This window comes from Orbicella franksi, chromosome 2 (genome assembly GCF_964199315.1).
Source record: "Orbicella franksi chromosome 2, jaOrbFran1.1, whole genome shotgun sequence".
Taxonomy (NCBI): Eukaryota; Metazoa; Cnidaria; class Anthozoa; order Scleractinia; family Merulinidae; genus Orbicella; species Orbicella franksi.
In genome coordinates this window covers 17,947,837-17,970,023 of record NC_138146.1, presented here as the reverse complement: position 1 = coordinate 17,970,023, position 22,187 = coordinate 17,947,837, and the positions used below count along the sequence as shown (strand labels likewise).

General features: G+C 37.9%; 1 long non-coding RNA gene and 1 pseudogene across 7 annotated transcripts; one reads left to right on the top strand and one right to left on the bottom strand.

Moving 5' to 3' along the window:
* Nucleotides 1-304: 304 nt before the first annotated feature.
* On the bottom strand, nt 305-1,939 carry LOC145471317 (galanin receptor 2b-like; annotated as a pseudogene).
* A 2,782-nt stretch (nt 1,940-4,721) lies between these two features.
* On the top strand, nt 4,722-21,909 carry LOC145478380 (uncharacterized). Of its 7 annotated transcripts, none has more exons than XR_014048246.1 (11): nt 4,726-5,091; nt 7,078-7,348; nt 8,152-8,189; nt 10,374-10,529; nt 11,569-11,613; nt 15,192-15,383; nt 16,294-17,036; nt 17,695-17,834; nt 18,821-18,920; nt 19,740-19,841; nt 21,025-21,909. It is a non-coding gene; the product is annotated as an uncharacterized LOC145478380 (long non-coding RNA). The 7 variants fall into 7 exon arrangements; XR_014048245.1 differs by having other exon boundaries at nt 15,192-16,475; nt 16,832-17,036; XR_014048247.1 differs by having other exon boundaries at nt 4,727-5,091; nt 15,192-16,475; nt 16,953-17,036.
* The last annotated feature ends 278 nt before the right edge of the window (nt 21,910-22,187 follow it).

Below are 22,187 nucleotides of genomic sequence, written 5' to 3'. Positions count from 1 at the left end.
TCTCCAGGGAAATTTAGCAGTCAGGAGAGTTTTTACAGCACATTTCTTTTTTCCTCCGGTGAGTAAACTTTATTTAGACAGGGTAGCCCATTCAGCTCCGAGGCTGGTCTCAATAGGGGCCCTGTATCTAGAAGTTATGGGATTAAAAGCCTCAAATACAGCCGTAATAAAATTTAGAACGTTTACAACCAACTAGCAAAATTATATATAAAAAAATGTTTACCAAAGCTTATCAACCCTTAAGAACCTTAAATTTCTCTGACTGGTTAAATTTTCCCAAAAAAGTGCGGAGGGATGAGGCGTCACCAAATAAAATTAAAGTTTTATGAGCTGAGCTATGCACACGCGTTATAAATCTTTGTACATTCTTTAATTAGCCGTAATCTGCAAAACAACAATGTGAAATGACCAAGTTCTGAGTATTTGGACAACCTGAACCGCGACGCCTAATTTTGCGTATTTTCTTTTGGAACTTAACGCTGTCATAATTTATTTAGCCTGAGCAAGTTGTTTGACCGATAGGCGTACTGAAAAGATCTAGACAGTTGCGACATTCGAAGGTAACATATAAATCCATTTTCCATTATGCCATGTCCCAAGCGTCACCGTCGTCATTGCTTAAACTCCCTATAAATTACATACATTGCTGGCAGATGATTCTCTGTGCCAGTAACATCGCTCTCACTTTCGGCTTCTTTTTGACGTTGCTCATGGACTATATAACATGATGTTCTTTTCCCCACCGGCCACAGAAAGAAATGATCGATACTAATCACAGCACTGCAAGCTACTGTAATTCAGTCTCAACTGATGATTAGCATTCAGTGAACTCTGGCGCCGCTTTACTTAGCAACGCCACTCTGCATGTTTCCCCTGAGCTCTCAATTCTTTCCCTACTACATGTAGCTTTTCTCTTTAACTTGTGAAGTCAACGACGCGCGCGATCGAGTGTTGTACACTATCTGCCAGCAATATTATGGTGAGTGCGAAGTGGTTTTAGCAAGTGAAAGTGTTAAGCTTTTCCGCTCGAATTACTGAATCGAATTCATTTCTGTAACCTTCAATTGCAAGCGCTCTTTTTGCGCCTCATTAACATGTTGTTATTAACTGTGTTTCGTTATCATGGGACAAAACACTAACGGACCCGCGTATAAGCCTCCCACGTTGAGAAGACTTGCGACAACAACATCGTCGCAGGGATGTTTTCAGGTTCCCACCATAAACACCGTACATTATGGGATCTAAGACAGTGTTGAGAACGATGAGCAGTTGACTACCTCTCCAGATCACATTGGACTGAGGTAAATGAAAATACGTCAGAGTTCGCATGGCCGTAAATGGGGATCAGCAGAGGATAAACACAGTTGTCAGAGCAAAAAGTGTCTTGGCAACCTTCTTGTGCCAAGTGTCTCCATTTGAGTGGGAGCGACTCTACTTGTTCGAAAAGCACGAAATATCTTACTTTGCAAGAATATCATGTACGACAGTGGAAATACAAAGAAAAAGAACGCATGTAGACTGTAGAAGACTTGTCGACCAACATCTCCCCCAAGTCGTATTGTTACAGACCATCTCACCATTCTCGTCAACTAACTGGTACAACGCTAGTAAGGGTGAGCAGTGAGCCGAATAACCTCCCCACACCGTGACTATCTTGCGATAACCTTTGTTCGAGAAGTTCCTCGCTCTTGCGTTCAGTGGGTCTGAGATGGCTGTTAGTCTCTCGTAGCTGATCACTACAAGGGTGGCGATGGAAGCTGTGTAAGTCGTTTCAAGAAAAAATCCATACAACCTGCAAACGATGCTTCCTCCAACCCAGTACCACAAACAGCTTGTCCCATTGAAGATCTAAAGAAGGGTAAACAAAAGATCTGCCGTCGCTAAGTTGATTACCAACCACATCAAGGAGACGTTTTTTCGTTTCATGGTCTTGTAACATGTGAATATAACCCACGCATTACCAAGCGTGGATAAAAGGAACACAGAAAAGTAAAATACAACAAACGATATTACCAAAGGTAAGGAAAAATTGTCAGTCAGACATAATGGGTGAGGAATCTGTCAGTCAACAAATGAACCTCTACTGGAAAACATACTTTCAAAATATACTGAGGTTAAGATAACACATTTCATTCCAATTATTTCTTGTCAGCAATCAATTATCCCTCACCTCGCTTTTTCGAACTGGTAATTTGAAAATGCCTCGTAAATTAGGTGATATAAAGAAAAGATTGGAGGATTAGTGGAGACGACATATAATAATTAGATAACGTGTCTCCATTGATAAATCAGTTATATTTTAGTTGTAGTTATCACTGGCCATGGCAACTTTGAATAACAGCTCAAGAAACTGGTAGACATTAACTTAAGATGCTCTTCCCGAGATTGCCTTGCACGCTACAGGAAATTGGAATTCAGTGATTACCAAAACGACTTCAAGCGGATAAATTTGAGATCGATGCGGTAAGGAGGTTCTTTTAACCTTGTTAACAGCTGTATAACTTTTTAAACTGAGTTTCCATTGTCAGATTCTCAGTATGTGAGTACATTATTGTGACTCAAATTCAGCATGAATTACATTCGTCTGGTCTAATTAAGACGTTTATAGTTAACGTTGAGCAAAGGATAATTAACCCCACCTCCCAGTCTGCGAATGAAGTGTCGCAGCGTATAATTGAAATCCGGCGCCCACCGTGTACGACTTAATCTATAAGCTAACGACCATAGAAAACTAGAATAAACAGGCTTTCTAAAGGCACTGATTTCCTTTAGTAGACTTACAGAGGCACAATGTGAGAGTAAGAAAAAGGAAAAAGAAATCTTAAGTTAAAATTCATTCTATGTTATTGTAATTATTTTGTTTGGTCAGATAAAAAAATTGCTGTTCTGAACCCGACAGTGCATAGTTAACATAGGGGAGCAACTAAGCAATACTGAGAAACGTTTCGGCTAAGTTATTGTTGCATTGTGTATGAGGGAAAAAACAAGCATTGTGGATGGTTGTGAACCTTGGAATATAAACCTTGCCATTTTTGTTTACTCCTTTGAAGTTAGCCGGGACTCATAACCATAACCCACTCTTAGCTATAGACAACATTTTGTGATAATGCCAGTCATAAAGACCAGCTGCTTGCAACAAAGCTGAGATGAATTCGTAACTAGTCCAGAAATAACTCGGGAACAGAGGCAAAGGGGAAAATATTACCTTGTGCGTTATTGTGGGAATAATTAGAAGCGACAACGTGACTTTGATGTACTTTTAAGAAGAAGAAAGTAATTTTCACGTTTAAACTACACAATTTATGAATAAACAATGACCTAAATTTAGTTTCATTAGCACTAGTATACTAATTGTGGACATTGTTAATGTCTTCACAGATAATTATATTGCAAATTGAACGTTAACTTGTCAAGAGTCTTAACTGGTGGGTAGATGACCATCATCGGAGACCCATAGCCAGGGGCAGGAAGTCGGGACGAAGCAATATTGCCTTCGGGTGACGCGATATTTTTTGGTGAAAGTTTACTAAAACTTTCGCCCAGAAATATCTGCCCCTGGGTCTCAAGGATGAAAGATGACCATTTGACAATAATTCTGTTAAGAAAGCCTGACAAAGGAGTTGATTTCGGGACTAAAAGGGTAAAGTCTGCATACGAGCCAAGTGACCGATCAGGCCCGCGCTTATCTCCGGTTTCCGTAGCATGAAGCGACTATTTTTTTTTTTCATTTTATTTATTTATTCCATTCTAAAATTACAAAAATAAATATAAAGTAGACATGTAAGAGGAGAAATGGAAAAGGGCAAAAATATAGCAAGCTAATTAGATGCCCTTGTTTAATTGACAGTAATAATTAGGGTAAAAAAGTTAACTTAACATAGGAGAGGAAGAGGTATGAATTAATTAATACTGAGCAAAATAATACTGGAAGAGTACTTTTTTAAAACGTTTTCTAGTCGCTAAGTTACGTATAGATAAGGGAAGGTCATTCCAATAGTAACATCCAATGACAGTGGGACAAAATTTCCTTATACTTATTCTGGAGAAACCGGGATTTAAGTGTTGTAGGGATGCACTTCGAGTAACGTAGTTATGTTGCTCAGATACCAGAGATAAGGTGTAATTAGACGGTTTTTCATCAATCAAGTGTTCATAAAATAGCTGGCAGGTATATAATTTAACAATGTCAGGAAGCTTAATAAGACCAAGGTTTACATAATGGGGAGTAATATGTTCACGAAGTGGCACATTGTTGATTATTCTAATAGCTTTGTTTTGTAGTCTCACCAATTGTGGCAATGGAGCCTCGTAATTATTACCCCACAGTACGCAACCATAAGTTAAATAGGGATATATAAGTGCATAATAAATACTTGTTAGGGATTGGGATGTCACATAGTAAATACTTGTTAGGGATTGGGATGTCACATAGGGTTTTAGTTTTGCGACTACCAGTATTTCTACTCCCCCCTGGATGAGATGCTAGTCCATCGCAGGATTACCCCCAGCATTAAATTCGCCAGTACCCATTTATACACCCGGGTGGAGATGGGGCACTGTGAGAGTAAAGTGGCTTGCCAAAGAACACAACTCAATGCGTTCCCCAGCTTTGGCTTGAACCCGAACCGTTCGATCAGGAGTCGAGCGTAATAACCATGAGGCCACCGCGCCTCCACACAACATTTGGTGCCTTGTGATTTCAAATCCTTGCACTCGAAAGGCTCACATTCAGTGGTTCTCTATCCAAACTGTATTAGAATAAGAAGAAATTTTAAAAACTTTGACAATGTTATGAAGCAATTTATCGTCAAGATCAGAAGAGACTGGAAACTACTTTGAGCAATGAATTACTTCACATAATGCATTTCGCGCGTAATTTTGAAGTTGCTACATGCTGCGAATTTCCTGCAGAGAGGATCGCAGAGGGGTTTCCTGTCTAAAACGTGATAAAACTCAAAGTTGGTTAAACAAAAGGAACCGTATGAGCCTCGGACAGTGATCCAATCAAGTTCAAGAGGTTCAAAATGTGCCTTCGACATCCTCAAGGAAATTACAGTTTGTGTACTGATCTACACGTGGCTTCACAGACGGGTAAAACGGCGAAATCAGTTAAACTTAACTTTACTTTCATTTTGTTATTCTTTGCAAACGTTATATACCGTGAGTGTGAATATTTAGGTGTACTCACTGCTGAAAATCAGAGAAATGAAAGCAACGTTATGCGTACATGTCGTTTTAAGTATGTCAGGCTGCATGTACATGTACATGATGCCCATGCATGTCAGAAATTGTTTTTTAGTGCAGTGACACACACAAGTCATGGATATTGACCGGGCATGAGGTCAAGTTAGCTCTATATTGACCACGGTTATGTTTATTAAGAACATAACAAAAGAAACATGCTAACATCCAGCCATCTTAACTGAACATGCTTGGTCAATAGACGATTTATTATGTGGTAAAAGAACATAATTTCCTTGGTAGAAACAGTGGGTAAACCCCGTTAGTAACATACATGCAGGGTCATGTTGCTGTTTGCGGAGCCAATCACAATGCCCACTCACAGAACTAGATATACAGTCGAACCTCCGGTTGGGACCACCTCTTGTACATGTAAGTGGCCACCTCTCTTCAGCAACCAGTTTTACAAAATACTAAAAGTTTCCAAGTCAAATCATTATACTTGGAACCTCTTGTAAGCGACCACCTCTCGCAAGCAAATGTGACCACTTTCAGAACTAAAAGTTTGAAGTTTTCTTTTGTTTTTAACCTCCTGTAAGCGACCACTTGACAGATAATAGAGTGGAAATTGGATAATAAGGTGCTGTAACATGACATTAACAGTAATTCCTGGGTAGTACAAGAGACGGAAATTTGTCAATGGGAATTAACAGATTTTTTCTTGAAAATGACTTAGCTGTCTTTGGCAGTTACCATATTCTAATGAGGCAAAATTTTGACCTAATATGGTCTAAGTTCTTGTAAATAACCACCTCCTAGAGTGGCCACCTAGGCTTGACATTCTGGGTGGTCGCTTACAAGGGGTTTGACTGTAATATTAATTAATAGGGAGATCAGATACTTCATGATCTCACATTAATTTTGTAAGTTGGATTTGACACTAGGGATTACAACTGTCACAGTACAGAGAAAGTCATGACTGAGTTGAAAAGCACAGTTGCCCACTATGAAGTTGACTTGTACCCCTTCAAATGTAATAGTCTTCTTGATAGGCTGTCTGTACAGAGTATTAATTGCTACAGCTGCAAATAATTTCCCAAGATTATCTACATGTACATGTATCACTGCTACACAATAACAATAATTGGCTTGCAAGACTGACGTAAGTGACTTTTTTTGAGTGAATGTTTACTACTAAATTGAAATTAAGCACATGCAAAAATTTAGGCACTTTTGAAGGAAAAAGAAATTCCCTCAAAAAAGTCACTTACGTTAGTCTAGCTTGCACCACACCATTATTATTGCTGGTGTACTCTGATCACCATGTCATGCAAAAAGCATTTAAAATCCTCTGAAACATTGGAATAGATCTGTGAATTGGAATAAAAATTAATAGAGTTTAAAATTATCAGTTATTGGTAAGTAGCTTTTATTTAAGTAAATTTAACGCTCTCTTTTTTGTCTCAGTCAAAGGAAGGGATCTACTACCTTGTACCAATAATCTGGGTAAAAACTGATGTATGAGGAATTTCCTAGAACATGTAAGGAGGCTTGCCAAAGCTGCCTCATTAACATACGACTTTGCGCATTCTGTGTGGCAAAAGCGATAATGAGGTCATACATTCTTTGTAAAATTTTGAGCTTTTAAACCCTCATCACACAAAAATTAAAGTATTCAATACATCATGTTCAAATTCCTCAGGATAGTTAATTGGCTGTGCCCTTTCAATATTCAGTATTAATCTCTTTGTAGCTCCATCAGAAACTGTATCGCTTATGGTAATGAGGCAAGTATTGTAAACAAAGATTCTCCTATACTCCCAAAGGTAAATACATGTATTGTTACTATGAGGTTTCTGATAGTAAATTAAACAACCAATATGAATTAAATTTTAGGTTTGATTGACAATCTGTTGTGGAAGGTACAGGAGGAACAAACCGTCTCCACCGCCTGCCCATAAGCTGCAGTGCCAGCAGTAGCCCCGCCACTACATGTATCTCCTGCAGCAATTCCACTGCCCATTGTGGCAACTCTATAGCCTGTGGAGAGATCAGTCACTCAAGAACACCAGCATGAGCCACAGACTCCATTTACAGTGCGATCACTAATATCCAAGGATGAGTAGCCAGAGAATGCAGAGTCCCCAGATGGTGGAATTACTAAAACGTAAGTGTTAAAAAACCTTCTCAAATTTAAGGAATCAAAGATTGAAACCAATCCAATTCAAACTGTCATATACTGGTTTACACTCGGCTACTTAGATCTTTTTTAGGTCGACTGCTGGTCATGGTTTTCAAATCAGTAATTATGGCTGGCAGTCTGATACCTTTGACAAATTTAGGGAATCGAATGGACCTATCGTAACCATGAGCTTGTGACAACGACAATTTAATTTTCATTCAAGTAAGTTTCAAATTTATATTTATTTAACGGTAGAAACTACAGCTTTTAAAGCACAAAGCAAGAATCCATCATCACAGATTTTTCATGCTAAAGGCGGATTTTTCATTTTGCAAAGTACAGATTTTTCATTTCACAAAGTACATATTTTTCTTTTCACGAAGTAAAGATTTTTTCATTTCACAATGTACGGATATCATTTCATTTCATTTCATTTCATAAAGTACCCTTTTGCAAAGCACAATAAGCTGTTTTGATTCACCTGTAGCCTAGATCTTCACACCCCAAACTTCCTTGTTACTTTACTGGTGGATCCATAAATCAGCAACCTTCAAGTTCACTCTTAGTCCAGAGAAAAACAGTATGGTTGCGTAATAGAACTTGATTATTCACAGATGTCGTGTGACTTTCATATATTCTCCATGAAACAAATTGTCAGGGAACACATTCAAATGATGGCTGTATTAACTGGTTTACTCCAAGTGCAGCTATCAGTTGAGGGCGGCGTCTCTCAAGTTGTGGATTTTGTTGTCTATGATTGCGGCACTTACATGTACATTGTATTTCAGGGTGGCACCTCAAGAGAGAGGTTATCTATTAACTAAAGGTAATTCCTTAGTATTGCTTTGTGCATCCCTACTACACACGACTTTCGCGTGATTAGCGCATGCACATGAGTGAGTGTGCGTACAAAGTGTAAGAGATTTCCTTCAAACTAAGCTCGATAGCAAAATAAATGCTCCTTTCCTCTTAAAAGAGCACAGTGACCCCCACTTTTTATTTCACAATTTCAATGAGAACAATATCCTCAATAACTGAGAAAAAATTAGCAGAAAGCTACACTGTATGGTTACTTTTTTGGCAAATGAAATAAATACTACAGAGGGAGACATAACAGGCCCAAGAGCACATGTCCAAATTATGTTTCCTTTAAAGGATTAAAAAAATGCAGGGTATTTGAAGACATTTTTTCTGGGACATAGAGGAATAAACAATCAAAGAAAGTCAAACTCTGTGTGATATAACTGTGACACTGCATTGAAAAATAATCAGCTTATTAAATTTTGTTGTGCACAGAGATTACCAGAAGTCACATAAATAACCATATTTGTCAGCATTTTGGCGTGACAAGAAGCATGGTGACCCCCTCTTTTTATTATGTTTTTAATATCTCCTTGTCCTGTAACAACAACATACCAAGTTTCATCGGAAATCTATGACGGGTTCTTTTGCTAAGGAATCACCTTAAGAGTAGCTTTGCCTAAATATCAACTAGACTTGGAAATAGCGAAAAAATCGAATTGCTTCAAACTCGCCCAGAATGAAGCCCTACGGGCACTAGTTACAAAAATATCGTTTCAAGTTCGATAAAACAAAAATTATTTTTTTCCGCAATTTTTTCGTTTCGATGCCCCAAATCGGCCAAAATCCATCGAAAATGAGCGGCATATTCAGAGGCTCATAAACTCAAAAGCAAAAATCTTCATTACAAACTGATTGTACGTCGTATTTGTACTTCCTTTCTTGTCTATTTAGAGCTAAATAGATCGTGATTTGATTAGAACTTAAATATTTGACTTTAGCTTCTAACTGTTCATGAAGACAGCCAATTTCACTTTACATTTTTGGGGATTGTTTATTTTGGGGTTGCCCATGGAAACTGTCAGTGGAGTTCAGTTGGTTTTACGACAAACATGCGGTTGGCATGTGCATGGAATCTATAGCATCGGGTAGGTCACGGAATATTAAACATTTCTTCTTTTAGAGGTTTCCAAATCTGGGTCCAGCCTCTTTTGAAGGTTAATCCAAGAAGACGACTCTTCTATTAATATAAATATTCAGGTAAGTATCGGCTAACATACGTCAAGTTTGCAAATTTCACTGGAATTGACTGCAATTCAATTCTCAGCAAACAAAGTTATTGTGTCAAAATGCGCCCTTTAGCTCCGTCTTTGACCCTGCAAGATTTCATATCTGGAAATAGTTTCTTGCAATCATGGTTTCGGAGAGATATCACTAGAAATTGTTTCAAAATAACAGAACGTTTGCTTTTCTTCCGGGTTTTCTTGCAGTAATTGGTTTCGTTACGCTTGGGTCAAAGGTCACGTTTTCAGGACGAAGTGCTGCATTTAGTTTGCTATCTCAGCGCTCACGATTTTATTTACCCAAAAATTTTATTTCAGTAATTTGAAGAAGAAACAATGCTCTTTCAGACCAAACTAGTCATTTCGGGAAAAGCCGTGTACCAGAACGCCTTTTTAGCATTTGAAAATAGGCTAAATGTAGACCTCTTGTAAAGCTGGCTTGGGTCGTTAACTTAAAAAATTCGTCAAATATTTAAGTTCTAATCAAATCACGATCTATTTAGCTCTAAATAGACAAGAAAGGAAGTACAAATACGACGTGCAATCAGTTTGTAATGAAGATTTTTGCTTTTGAGTTTACGAGCCTCTGAATATGCCGCTCATTTTCGATGGATTTTGGCCGATTTGGGGCATCGAAACGAAAAAATTGCGGAAAAAAATAATTTTTGATTTAGCGAACTTAAAACGATATTTTTGTAACTAGTGCCCGTAGGGCTTCATTCTGGGCGAGTTTGAAGAAATTCGATTTTTTCGCTATTTCCAAGTCTAGTTGATATTTAGGCGAAGCTGCTCTTAAGTTCAGTACAGTGAGTTATACCATCAGATGCATATTAAAAGCTTACTATGACTGCTATCTGGTGAGGCTGAAACTCACTTTGATATTAAATTCACTTGTTCCACTATTCTTTACACTTGTATCTTGTAAGGCCTTATTCAAATTCTTCAAAATCAGCAAGGAGGATGAAGTGACACAGAGAAAGCATCAGTGCCTAACAGAATAAGTCACAAATTCTGCGACACCAGAAAACTGCTGTCACATCTGTCAAAGGACTCAGCCAGCAAAGGACTCGGAAAGAAATGAGGCAAGTCACATCTCCATAAATAAGTCTACATACTGTCATGAGTATTGTCACTACCTTTAGTTAATGATTGCTTCCAGCTAGTGGCACCAGCTTTTCTGTCCTTCAAAATACAGAGTTGCTAAGCACCTAACTAACCCATCAATCTATCATGGTTGTGCAGCTGTAATGGCGCTGCCGACTACACTTTCTTTTCCACACTCTGTTGCAACTTCGCAATTAGGTTTCAGGGCAGGAATGCACTGTTGCCAACTCCTCTTGATCTTGCTGTTCAGTCATAGAGCCTTCCTCTCTAGAACGAAAGTGAAAGTGAACTAATGCTCTGCAACCATTTTGGTTACTCCAAAGTACTACGTCACAACAAAACAAATGACTGAGTTTTCCATGCCAACTTCTATCTGAGCATGTCATCCAATTTTATCTCCAGCACTGCGTGTGAGTGTCTCAATGGGAGTGCTTGTCTTTAAGTTGAGGTTAAGGGCTTTCTTCAAGAGTTATCTGAGTGTTTCTTGTAATGTTTCGATCACATTGATGAGAGCCAGTATCGATAGATAATGAGCAGACACCAGAAAGCCTCAGCGCCACTGGTTGCAAACATGATCAAACTTGGACTGTGCATGTGAGTGCTTAACCCACTGGGGGAACTCCCATATTAAACAGAGAGGGATGCTTGTCATACCTTTTAGGGGTAAAAAAGCATTTTTGATACCTCTTAGTGTATTCAGCTTCAAAAGGTTCACAGGGGGAGCTGCCCAAAAAATATGAAGGAGATGATTAATTGACAATCAACTTTACAAGAGGAAGGTACATGTATTACATGTAGATGCAATCCTCTTTATCGTTATCAAGAGACCATGTTCATGGTCTCTTGTCTCTATTAAAAATTATGAAAGTGTGAGCTAATTAATGAGTGTTAGAATTGGTACCTCCTTATATTAGGGGTGAAAAAAAATTATTCAAGCCATGCCTACAAAACAAGATTTTTGTACCCCTTAGGGGTTCTTTTCAAAATTAATGTCAAGCACCCCTGTTCTTTTTATAGGGTCATTCCACAGTATTCCGTCTGTTGCAGAGGGGAAATTTAGAGGTACATGTACGCTCTTGTTATAGTTTAAATAGGAATTTGTCCCTTACTTCTGGTAACCTACATGTATTGAGGTTTATGGTCATCAAGAAAGCTTTATTTGCTGCTGTCTTGCTTTTCTCCAAAATACATTTCTTCAAAAGATGACCGTTGCAGAGGGGAACAGAAAATTTGGTGTTTTACATGATTTTAGTTTCATTATAAGATTCTCTGAATTCTGAAATATTAGCTAGAGTCTAATAGGCTGGTGCTTTCTCTCAATTTATATTTGTTAAAAAGATCACAAGAGGAAACTCAAATAGTGTAGTGTTTTCTCAATAAGATAGGATAACACTGACTTTACATCCCAGAAAGAGGGGTGGTCAGTTGGTGCTTAGCAAAGGTTAGGGAGCCCTCTCCCCGGATTAGAGTCTTAAGTCTTTCATCTAGTACCAATTTTGAACCTACATGACACACGCTTCATCTGTTTTTCTATATATTTTTCTATAACTCAACACTGGTTCAACTCTGTTCACCATGTAACGACTGACAGTGGTCACCAATCACATGTAGATCAGATAATATTTATGTTTGCTACCATCTGTTGAAATAAACTTCTTCTTCCCCCGAATCAGTGATGAACTCGCACGAAAACCAACACACACCAATTATGTTTTTTTTTTTTAACAAGGAAGAGTATTCATTTTTCATTTAAAACCAAGATTGTAATTTCAAAATAATGTGAGTGAATGTTAAGGTCTTGTGCTCAGCATGTCACTGTATTTTTGTTTTGTTTTGTTTTGTTTTGTTTTTTTGGTTTGTTTTTTTTCCCCACTGTAACATTAAGCACGTGGACGTTCTTAATCTATTGACACTGGTTTAAATGTTCAGGTGTTATTGTGTAGATGCCTTTAAGTTTTAGAGTGTTAGTTCTATTCTGGTCACGTAACTGTTCAAATGTGGCCATTGTACGAAACTTTTGCAAAAAGCTTATCCTTAGTAGGTCTGGTTTTCAAAATGTGATAGGTAAAAACCTTCCTTAGGGACCGTTCATTTTTTATGAGGGAGGGGGGGGGGGGGCTGGTGGGATTTGGGAAGCACCATTTAAAAGTCGCATGACCCCCCCTTCAGCTTACCAATTTTTTCACATGGCCCCCCCTTATAGCGGTCATTTTTTGGGATGGCCCCCCCCCCAAAAAAAAAATTGAACAAAAACTATTTAGATTTCAACTTTTTTAATATTTCTCTATTATCCCCCTACTTCACGTTATTGTGCTCACTATGAAGACAATATTTACAATCTCTATACGACAGAGAGCTGTTGTTTAAAAAACAAATCAAAAGAAAGAGAAGTCAATTTCGGATCTCCTAGTTATGGCTCGCCCTGAGCGTGTGGCATTTGGCCTCTCATTGGCATCTTCCTCATCTGAATTGATGAATGCAAGAATGACGTCACTTGAGTCATCTTCTCCCACAGAGTCAATGGCATCACTGTTATACTCATCATTGTCACTTTCATCCCTTTCACTGCTGTCAGCACTTGCCCTGTTGTCATTTTGTGTCACTGTCCTGGCATTTCTCAGTGTTGGTTGGCCAGCTCTGAGAGGACTCTTCTGCTACAAGCATGAATGTCTTACAATTGCCTTTACTTTCTCACTCTTGCTGCTTTTCAAATGCTGCTTCAGCCCGTGGTGGTTTGAGTACTTGTTTAATTCTGGAACACGTAGCTTTTTAGGCTTGGTTAGATCTTCGCACAACTCAGTCCAGGGATAATCCTCCTCCCTACTTAACTTTGCCTTTTCTTCTGCTCTCTTTTTCCTTTTAAATTCCAGCACTTCAAGATGCTGAAGATAATCCACCACAAACTTCGATTTGACAATAAACTTATCTGCAAATAGAGCAACGCTCTCTGGGTCAGATAAAACCAGCCTGCCACTTCCATGCTCTTTCTTCTTTATATTGTTAATCCAATCGGGGAAAGAGCGCATTACTACACGAGCATCATGAAAGAGGCTCATTCCAAAATGCGCAATAATGGCGAAAGCGACGAGTCATTTAAGAAAAGGTTTACAGCTGAACGATCCAGGCAGTTTGACATCTTACAAGCAAAAGAAGCAATCTTTCTAAGTGCGGATGGCTGTTCAGAAAGGGCGAGTGAGTTTTCCATGCAAGGGTACCAGTTGAAGCCCAGTGATGGAAGAAAACTGAACTTCTCCATCAAAGAGCACAGAGCAATGGTGGAAAAGTTGAATGTCATATTGAAAGATATAAAGGAACACGATTCCACACTCTTTCAGTCCAATGGGCTTGCTTTAAAGCAGGGCGAAGAATTTGCCCACAGTTTTAACGTAAAACAGATCAAATGTACAGAAGCTAAGTTGACGAAGGTCACGCAGGACATGGAAGCACTAGAAAATAAGAAGAGCAATTATAACAGCATATTCAAAGGCATACTCAAACAGCACATCAACAAAAGGAGAAGGAAAAAAGAAAACCGCGGAAAGTCAAATGAAAGAAAGAGGAAGCGGACTGAAAACAACGTCCAACGAGTTTATGGAATCTGTGTTGGAAACCCGCTAGGAAATGATCTTCCACAATGCCTTGTGTACCCTCCTAGAACGGCCGTCCCGGAAGAGTGTCTTAAAGTTGAGGATGTTGCCACGTCGATATTTAGAAGAGATGGGCCATACATCGCACAGCTCTTGGAAGGAAATTATTTCACCAATGCTGCAAGAAGCAGAATCACCACCAACCTTGAGCGGGAAGTCAGAGATTATGTTTACACCTTCATGTACCCTGAAGAGTACACTCTGACGGAAAGCATTGCTGCTTCTTGCAGCATTGGTGAAAGAGACTCCCATAGCAGCGCAAGCGGCGACGAAGAACTCGACGACAGCGGAGATGAAGATGAGTGCCAGTGAAAGTTGCATTCGAAAATAACAGTGTTAAATACTTCTTTTCAGTAGCTACAAATGCTTTTTGTCACCAAACGTTTTTTTAAAGCAGAAGGAAAGTTTGTAATAAATTTGTATCCTGCCTTCTATGTTTATTCTATAGCAATTTTTTTGATATTCAAACATCATGCTATTTTAAAGTTTTACTAAAATATTTCACGTGACCCCCCCTTTTTCCCTTATTTTTTGGGATGGCCCCCCCTCGAAAGCCATTTTTTTTCGCATGGCCCCCCCCCCAAATCCCACCAGCCCCCCCCTACCTTATAAAAAATGAACGGTCCCTTAGCAACAAATTCATGACCAATTGGTAGTTAAGAAGGAACCCCTTATGCAAATTTATTTTTAAATAAGGTTCATTTGTGGAGACCAGAAAGAACTTGAATAATGTTAACATCGAATTTTGCAAAATAATTTACATGTAGCAATTTTTTATGCATATAGTACTGTTTTCTTTATCTAGTGGCATGCTTGCGTTTTTCTAACTATTTGGTACGTGTAGTTACATTGTTACTACAAAGAATCATACAAAGATGAAACGCTTTTGACAGATAGCAAGAGGCGTTTCAATTTGTTCTATCTTGTGACACTGCTTTTTTCGCGCTCTTTAATTGTAATTAACTACGTTCTCTTTTCTTTCCCTTCGGCAAGGTCAACTCGATATAAAGTTAAACAAAATACCAAAACCAGCCAAGAATGCCCGCAGGTGTGGCCTTTTATCAACTTCCTGGAGAGGGAGATCATTCTAAACGGAACGTAGAGACTGTGTCCTTGTTTGATCTCAAGCGAACGAATGGTTGGTGACCTGCAGTAGGAACGGACGATGGACAACAAATACTGGCGGTGAGTCACTCGATATGTAACGTATATTTGCATACATCACTGGGTTTAATTGCTGGAAGTCACCTTTCACTTAACAATCTGTCTGATATGTGAACATAGGCGTACGGGCCCTTTCGGACTTGGGGGGGAGAGGGGGGGGACCGTGACCATCTTGCCCGAAAAATTTACGCAATTCCGGAATGCGTGATTGTTGAAATAGGCATGCAAACGCACTCAAATTGCATGAAAAACAAAATCGCTCACAATTCCTACATCTGCTAAAGCCGTGTGGCATGAGATTTTCGCTTGAGTTTAATTTCACGGATTTTGGACTTTTCAGGTTTCGCGGGAAAATTTTTTCGCGACTTTGGATTTCAGGCTTTACTCCTGGGAATAATTTCATGTACAGTACTTGAAAGTAGCAAAAACGGAGGCCATATGGTCGTTTTCGTTTTCCAGAATCACGTGTTGGTTGAACACCGTTAGAACGTCACGTTAAATGTGCGAGTTGTCAAAAAGTGTTGCTTATTATTGTTGTAATTTATTATCTTGTGAGCAATAGCGGGCAAAAAATTTGTTTTTATCTTTAAATTTTCGCAAAAGTTTAGTAATTACCCTCATATCCATTTGTTTTGAAGTTGAAGGATGTCACTCATTTGAAATACAGTTACACGTTACAGTTACCTGCAATTATTCGTTTTTTGCAGGCGGGGGCAAAATTCGTGCCGGATCTACTCGGATCGCTGGTTTAAATAAGAATGGCAACCATTCAAGAACAAGGCATATGCAATACATGCCATTTTATGTAAATTAGCCATCCGAGTTGATCGGATCCGAGGTTTGTACCTGCCCGTTTTTTACCGTCACCTCCTTGTGGTACTTTGAAAGAGCATGCAAACGACTCCATTTCTAAATGTTCATCTTCTCTAAGTTATTCTGTGACCAAGAAACCTGCGAAGTTAACGATGTTACCATCGAATTCGTCCATATCGACTTGGCAGATGGCCTTTGGTGCGAAACTTAAACAAGAGAGCGCCGTGTAGTTAGTGCATTGACATGGGTGTTGTATTGAAACGATGGCCGCCAACGCGTGGACATTTGACGTCGAAAAAGGTAAAGACTAGAATATGTTTCCTCAACGGTCTCCTTGACAGGGAATCAACTTAGTTTGCGTCCCTTGTTGAAAGCTGCCCACGAAAAATATACTTATAAACGGTTGTATGTATTGAAAAGATAATCTTCGAGCGACTTTTTCTGTTTAACATGTTTAATTTTATGCACGACCAGTTTGCATACATTAATTAGAACAGGACGCCTTTCGCACAAATGATTAGAACCAGAAACATTGGGTTGTTTGGAACCAACCTTTTAATAACAGAAGTACATTTAACAAGCTTTTCAAGAGCTACGTCCTTGAGGGAAGTGTGCACGGTAAGTTAATTTTTCATATGTTCTTCCACTTTCTGTAGAGACTCTTAGTATGAGAATGACTCGTGATCTATGAAGTATTTGCAGCGTCCAATAAGCAGCTGTTTAATATGTCGAGCTCGTCTTACCACCGGTTCATCGTGTCATTTTTTCCTTAATTAGGTAAGCACGCACGATTTCATGAAAACGTTCTTTGATTGACATGGACAGACACACAGTAGGATAGTGGTGTTCTTCAAACCACAGGTTAGTCTCTCTTTTATTTGTTATTTATTTATTTATTTATTTATTTATTTATTTATTTATTTTATTTTATTAGCTTTGCCTTTATGATACAAAAAATAAACGGTTTTTGTATAGTATCATTAATAAGGTTTTTATAGTATTTCATTTGCCAAGACCAGAGTACTCTTCCTGACCTGGCAGCTACCGGTTAAAAAAGTTCGACTTTGAGTAGTTTGAGCAATATATACGTGTATGTAAGGGTAAACATTTCTGGGCGGAAAGAGGAAGGGAGAGGGAATTCTTTCCCATCGCCTTTCTGTATTGTTGCGATCATAGATTGAAATAGACCACATTTATACAACAAGTCCATTTCCTACACTTAAGAGTTCACTAGGACGTCTTTTAAAACACTCTTGAATTGGACTTCGGAGGTTAACCCACTCCTGGAGGACTCCACCCTTATTTTGTGAGGCCCTATTTCACAGACTTCGTTTTAAAACGTTTTGGTTAGTTGTGGATCAATTTACTTGGTAATGCCTGAAAGATAGGCAAACACAACGATTGAGAAAATTTCTTTTTAAAAAATCACTTTCTTGTTAGAATGAGCCTTTGTGTTAAAACACTCCTACTAAATATTTTTTTCCATATTTTGAGAACTTTTTTTGTTATTTCAACACAGACAGGCAGATCACCCAACATCTGACTTTGTCCCTTCAAGCAAACGTACTTCAAGCATCAGTGGGATGGGTAAAGTGACGATCATCGCATTGCGATGAATCAGAGAAAGACGACTGTTAAGATAATGCCGTTCTTTAAGAGGTTAGTCGATTAGTTAATTGGCTTATTGTAGATCTGAAACAATATGCATCCGAGTTATAGAACCCAAAGAAAATGAGTCCGAGATACATGTAGTAGCTTACTATAGCTACAGCAGAATCAACTAGGCAGAGGAATTAATTTTACTCAGAAAATTTGGTTGAGTTAGTTTTAATCAAAATTTGATTTTCATATCACAACTGATGATCGCTAGTGACCAATTATTTGAAAATTCTGAATAATGACTGAGAAATAGTTCCAGTATGGCTGGTTTGCAGTGTCACGCCATCAAAAATAAAAATCGTAACCATTCAATAAATTAAGTCAAGAAGCTGAGATATGAAAGATGGTTGATATATAAATAACCTCGCCAAGTTTTAAGTCTGTACGATTTTCCATCCGCGCGTTGTTCGGAAAACTGTTTCACTCAAATTTATAGAGCTTTGTATGGTGTCGCCATGTTTGTGCCCCTCGGAGGGACACAAACATGGCGGCCGTAAAGTAACAGAAACATCTGTCATTGAGTTTTGCCATTGAAACGAAACGTTATTACTCTAGAGCTCCGATGCATTTAAATTAATGCATTGTCTAGAGCAAGAATTGTTTAGTTAGTAAAAACTTGAGCAATAACTCATCTTTTGACTTACTCAACAGCCTTATCGAGCCGCCATATTAATGTCACCCAACGCATAAACTATGAAATTCCGCCGTACTCCATTACATAATGAGGAACCCTGTCGGGCTTAAACGTTGCAAAACGTCAAGTTATTAGAGGGTCTTACATCTCATGAAACTAAAATTCACAAGGATTGGTAATTTCTTATTTTGGAAATTGATGACGTCACATGAAAGCCGGCAATTGAATGCGACCACTGGCCTGACTAGGAAGCACTCAAAATGTAATTAAGAGGTACTAGCTGTATGTGTAAAAGGTAATTGTCCAGCTGACTTTATGAAACGATCATGGTGGGTTTTTTTTTCCTACAAAGGCAGAACTGGTCAGCTGATATCATAATGCTGGAGAGAGTTTCTCGTGGTTGACATGGAGATGAAGACGCAATGAAATAAAACCTGTTCCTCAAACAAGAGGTTAGTCCTTATGCTTTATCAATATTCCTATCGTTGCAAGTGTCAGACGGCGATCTTGGCCTTGCGCATGCCTGTGGCGTTTTAAAACAGACCTCCTGATAAGTCTCTCGCAAAATACTTGTTCCACTCGAGTTCTTTCGCCCTTGAAAAGAAGTCATGCTCGTGTTTGTATAATACTATTTTGAAAGCATAATTAAATTTCTCACGAGACACAGCTTTCAGACGAAAAGATCACAGTTGATGAGTTATGTTCGTGTTTGACCATGGAGTGAGACGCTCACTTCTCACGTAAACACAAATTTCAACAGATCGCGGGAAGCTAGGTTGTGACTGATGTAGTCGAAACTTTGTCAAAGATAAGGAGGAAGGTTGAAAAACAGTTTTCTTGGTTAATCTGAATTTGTTTCATTCCGTCATGTGTGGGAAAAAGCGCTAGTATTTCGCCAAAAACAATAAGGAAAAAAAAAAACACTCGAATCTTAAGCTCGTATTATTTTTTTGTTCATGGCAGACTCTAAGAAATTCAAAACCTTAGGACTGATTACAAATGTAAACTCTGCATGTAGGGAAGTTACTTTAGACGCACTTTGAAACGTTTTTTTTTTTTTTTTTTTTGATAATTACTCTGATTCTATGTTGCTATATGGTTTGGTTAATTTCACGTTTTCGTAGTTCACGTAACATCTTTTAAAGTTTTTCCTTAGCTTAAGTGTTTACTTTCGATCATGTAACTAATGATATGCACCATTCTACACTATTCATTACAGACAAGTACAAGTACGTTACCCAGCAATTATTTAATGTATTTTCTCTCTCCAGGAAAAAGGCAAGCATAGAATGGGAAAAGCTAGAAATACACAAAGGATATTGGAGTTTGGAAAGAAGGGCAATTTGATGACGAGACTATGACTAATTGACAAGGTTAGTTGATTACTTGGAATACAAACTACATGTAAACAACGGATGTCCTGGTTGCTCGAAAACAGATTTACTCCAATCCAGTGTTAATTGTCGGCCAATGTTCTGTTTCACTTGTTTAAAGGTGTTTGACGGCTTATTTGAAGTTAAGGTTCGAAATGCATTGTGTAAATTAGGGTTAAAATGGAAGGAACATTTTAATCGGAATCTATTTATCTCTCACTGGCAAACACTCGCTTACAGTTTTTGAAAAAAAAATCAACTCTGAACATTGACAGAGTATTGTACGAATAAATACCCTTAATACTTAAAAAGATTAAAGTTTTACCCATTGTATGGGTTCATTAGCGCTTTTGCTACCCAGAAATTTCGCTGTTTTAATTTTGGAAGCCAATACCTGCTTCAATGCGATACACAAAGAGCGGAGAAGGCCTGTCACCATATACTAAATTTCACAAGCTATTTAAATGTTTAGAGTCAATTTAGAGTCAATTTATAACTGGCATGATGCCTTTTCTAAGCAAAGTCGTATGCAAAATGTAAACAGAGACGTCGACGTCAAATTTACTCTGAATTACAATAATCTAACGATGATGGATCTTTAATAAACTAGTGTATTTGACAGTAAGATAGCCCCGAACGGTACATGCATTTTGCAAAGATTTTAACTCCAGGTGAAATTGAAACACGTTGACTACCCAATAATTAGGATATTTTTGAGCTCTTTTAACACCTCGCATGTGCTTGAACATTTGTTAACTCTACTCGTTTCGGTTTTGTTTATGTTGACGTGACGTTAAAAGTGGAGTTTCAAGAAGTTACTAAGACGTTAGTTTAAGCCAAATTATAATACCTTGGAAATTTGATAGAAAACCTCAAATAATTGTTCGAAATGCTTTTGGAAAACATACATGAAATGCTACATGTAGGAATGGATACTGTATTTTTCTTTAAATTTTGATGCTTGTAGTTTAAGAACGCAAGAAGTTTACATAAACTTAACTAGCATCAATTCTAAATGCAGCCATGAAAAACATTAACCTTCGTATAGGTTGTTATTTCACCAAGCTGATATCTATGGATGTATCTTGTAATTAGTAAACAGTACACATTAAATGTTCGATTTAAACAGTGTCTGCATAAAGAATACTTTGTCTCACTTTATATTTCGTATTTTTCCTTCTAGATTCCAAGACAAAATTCAGTTAGTTTTGTGGAGTCATCATGCAAGGAAAAGCGGATTATAATAAAATGACTTTCGACAGAAAATTGACTGGGATGTATGCTGTGCTGAGGGAAAAGTCGGAAAACTGTCTTGGATTGATTAAGAATGTGCGTATTGAAAGCCAACGAGGAACAAGTCGAAAATAATGACCAAGTCTCTTGGCGAGAAAATTATTCTAGGTTAAAGATATTGTGCTTTTAAAAGGGACCAAAAAAATCGAAGGAAAAAAAACTTTTGGCGGGAAAAATTGTCCTTAGAAAAAAAAGTCTGCGCTTTTGATTGGTGTCTGGTTTTGAGTCAAAAATATACTAAGTCTTTTGGCGGGAAAAATTTTGCCGTGTGCAAAGGATTTTTTCCATCGAAAGTCAAAGTATATGTTTGATTTTCTGGCTAGACTCTGTTCAAAAGTGCAGTTTTTTTTTTCTTTTTGGCAACTCTACATAGTCAAAAAATAGTAAAAGAGATAGCCTACATTCCGACTAGTTTCCAGGCCCCTTTTAAAAGCGCGATATTTTTTTAACTCCCGTTGTAAAATAAAAGACAAATCAGAAATAAAAGAAACAATGGTTTCATTTATTTTTTTATTGTTTTGTACCATTAACTTAATTTACAAGTTTTATTAAGGTAACTTGTTTACAACAGTAATTGCAAATCAAACTATTAAAGAAGTTGAAACAATAAACTACATTTCTGAGTCTGGAATTTATTTGTAGTAATTACAAGAGTCAATAACCGAAAGTAATATGATGAAGTTGCTTTATCGAGCAAATACTAAGTCTGAAACGTTTTAAATTGTTATAAGTATCAGTGGAGAGAATTCTGAAAAAAATTTAACGAAATTTCTCATTTTAGGGAATGCAATAGTCGAAACTAAAAAGTGATGAAAATTGTCCTATTTTTTTACGAACGAGTGTATCACTAAGTTGCTGGTAAACACTGAAATTCAATACTGGCTCGTTTTTTTTTTTTTTTACATCAGCTTCAAGCAAAAATTTGCTCCGGTTTTAAAAATAAATCTTTCGCTGGCATACGCGATAGCATCTTTGCATAAAATATTTCTTCAAAGTTTTAACAGCATTGGATACAAATTAAGTGTGGATCCATGTTATGGAACGACACGACAC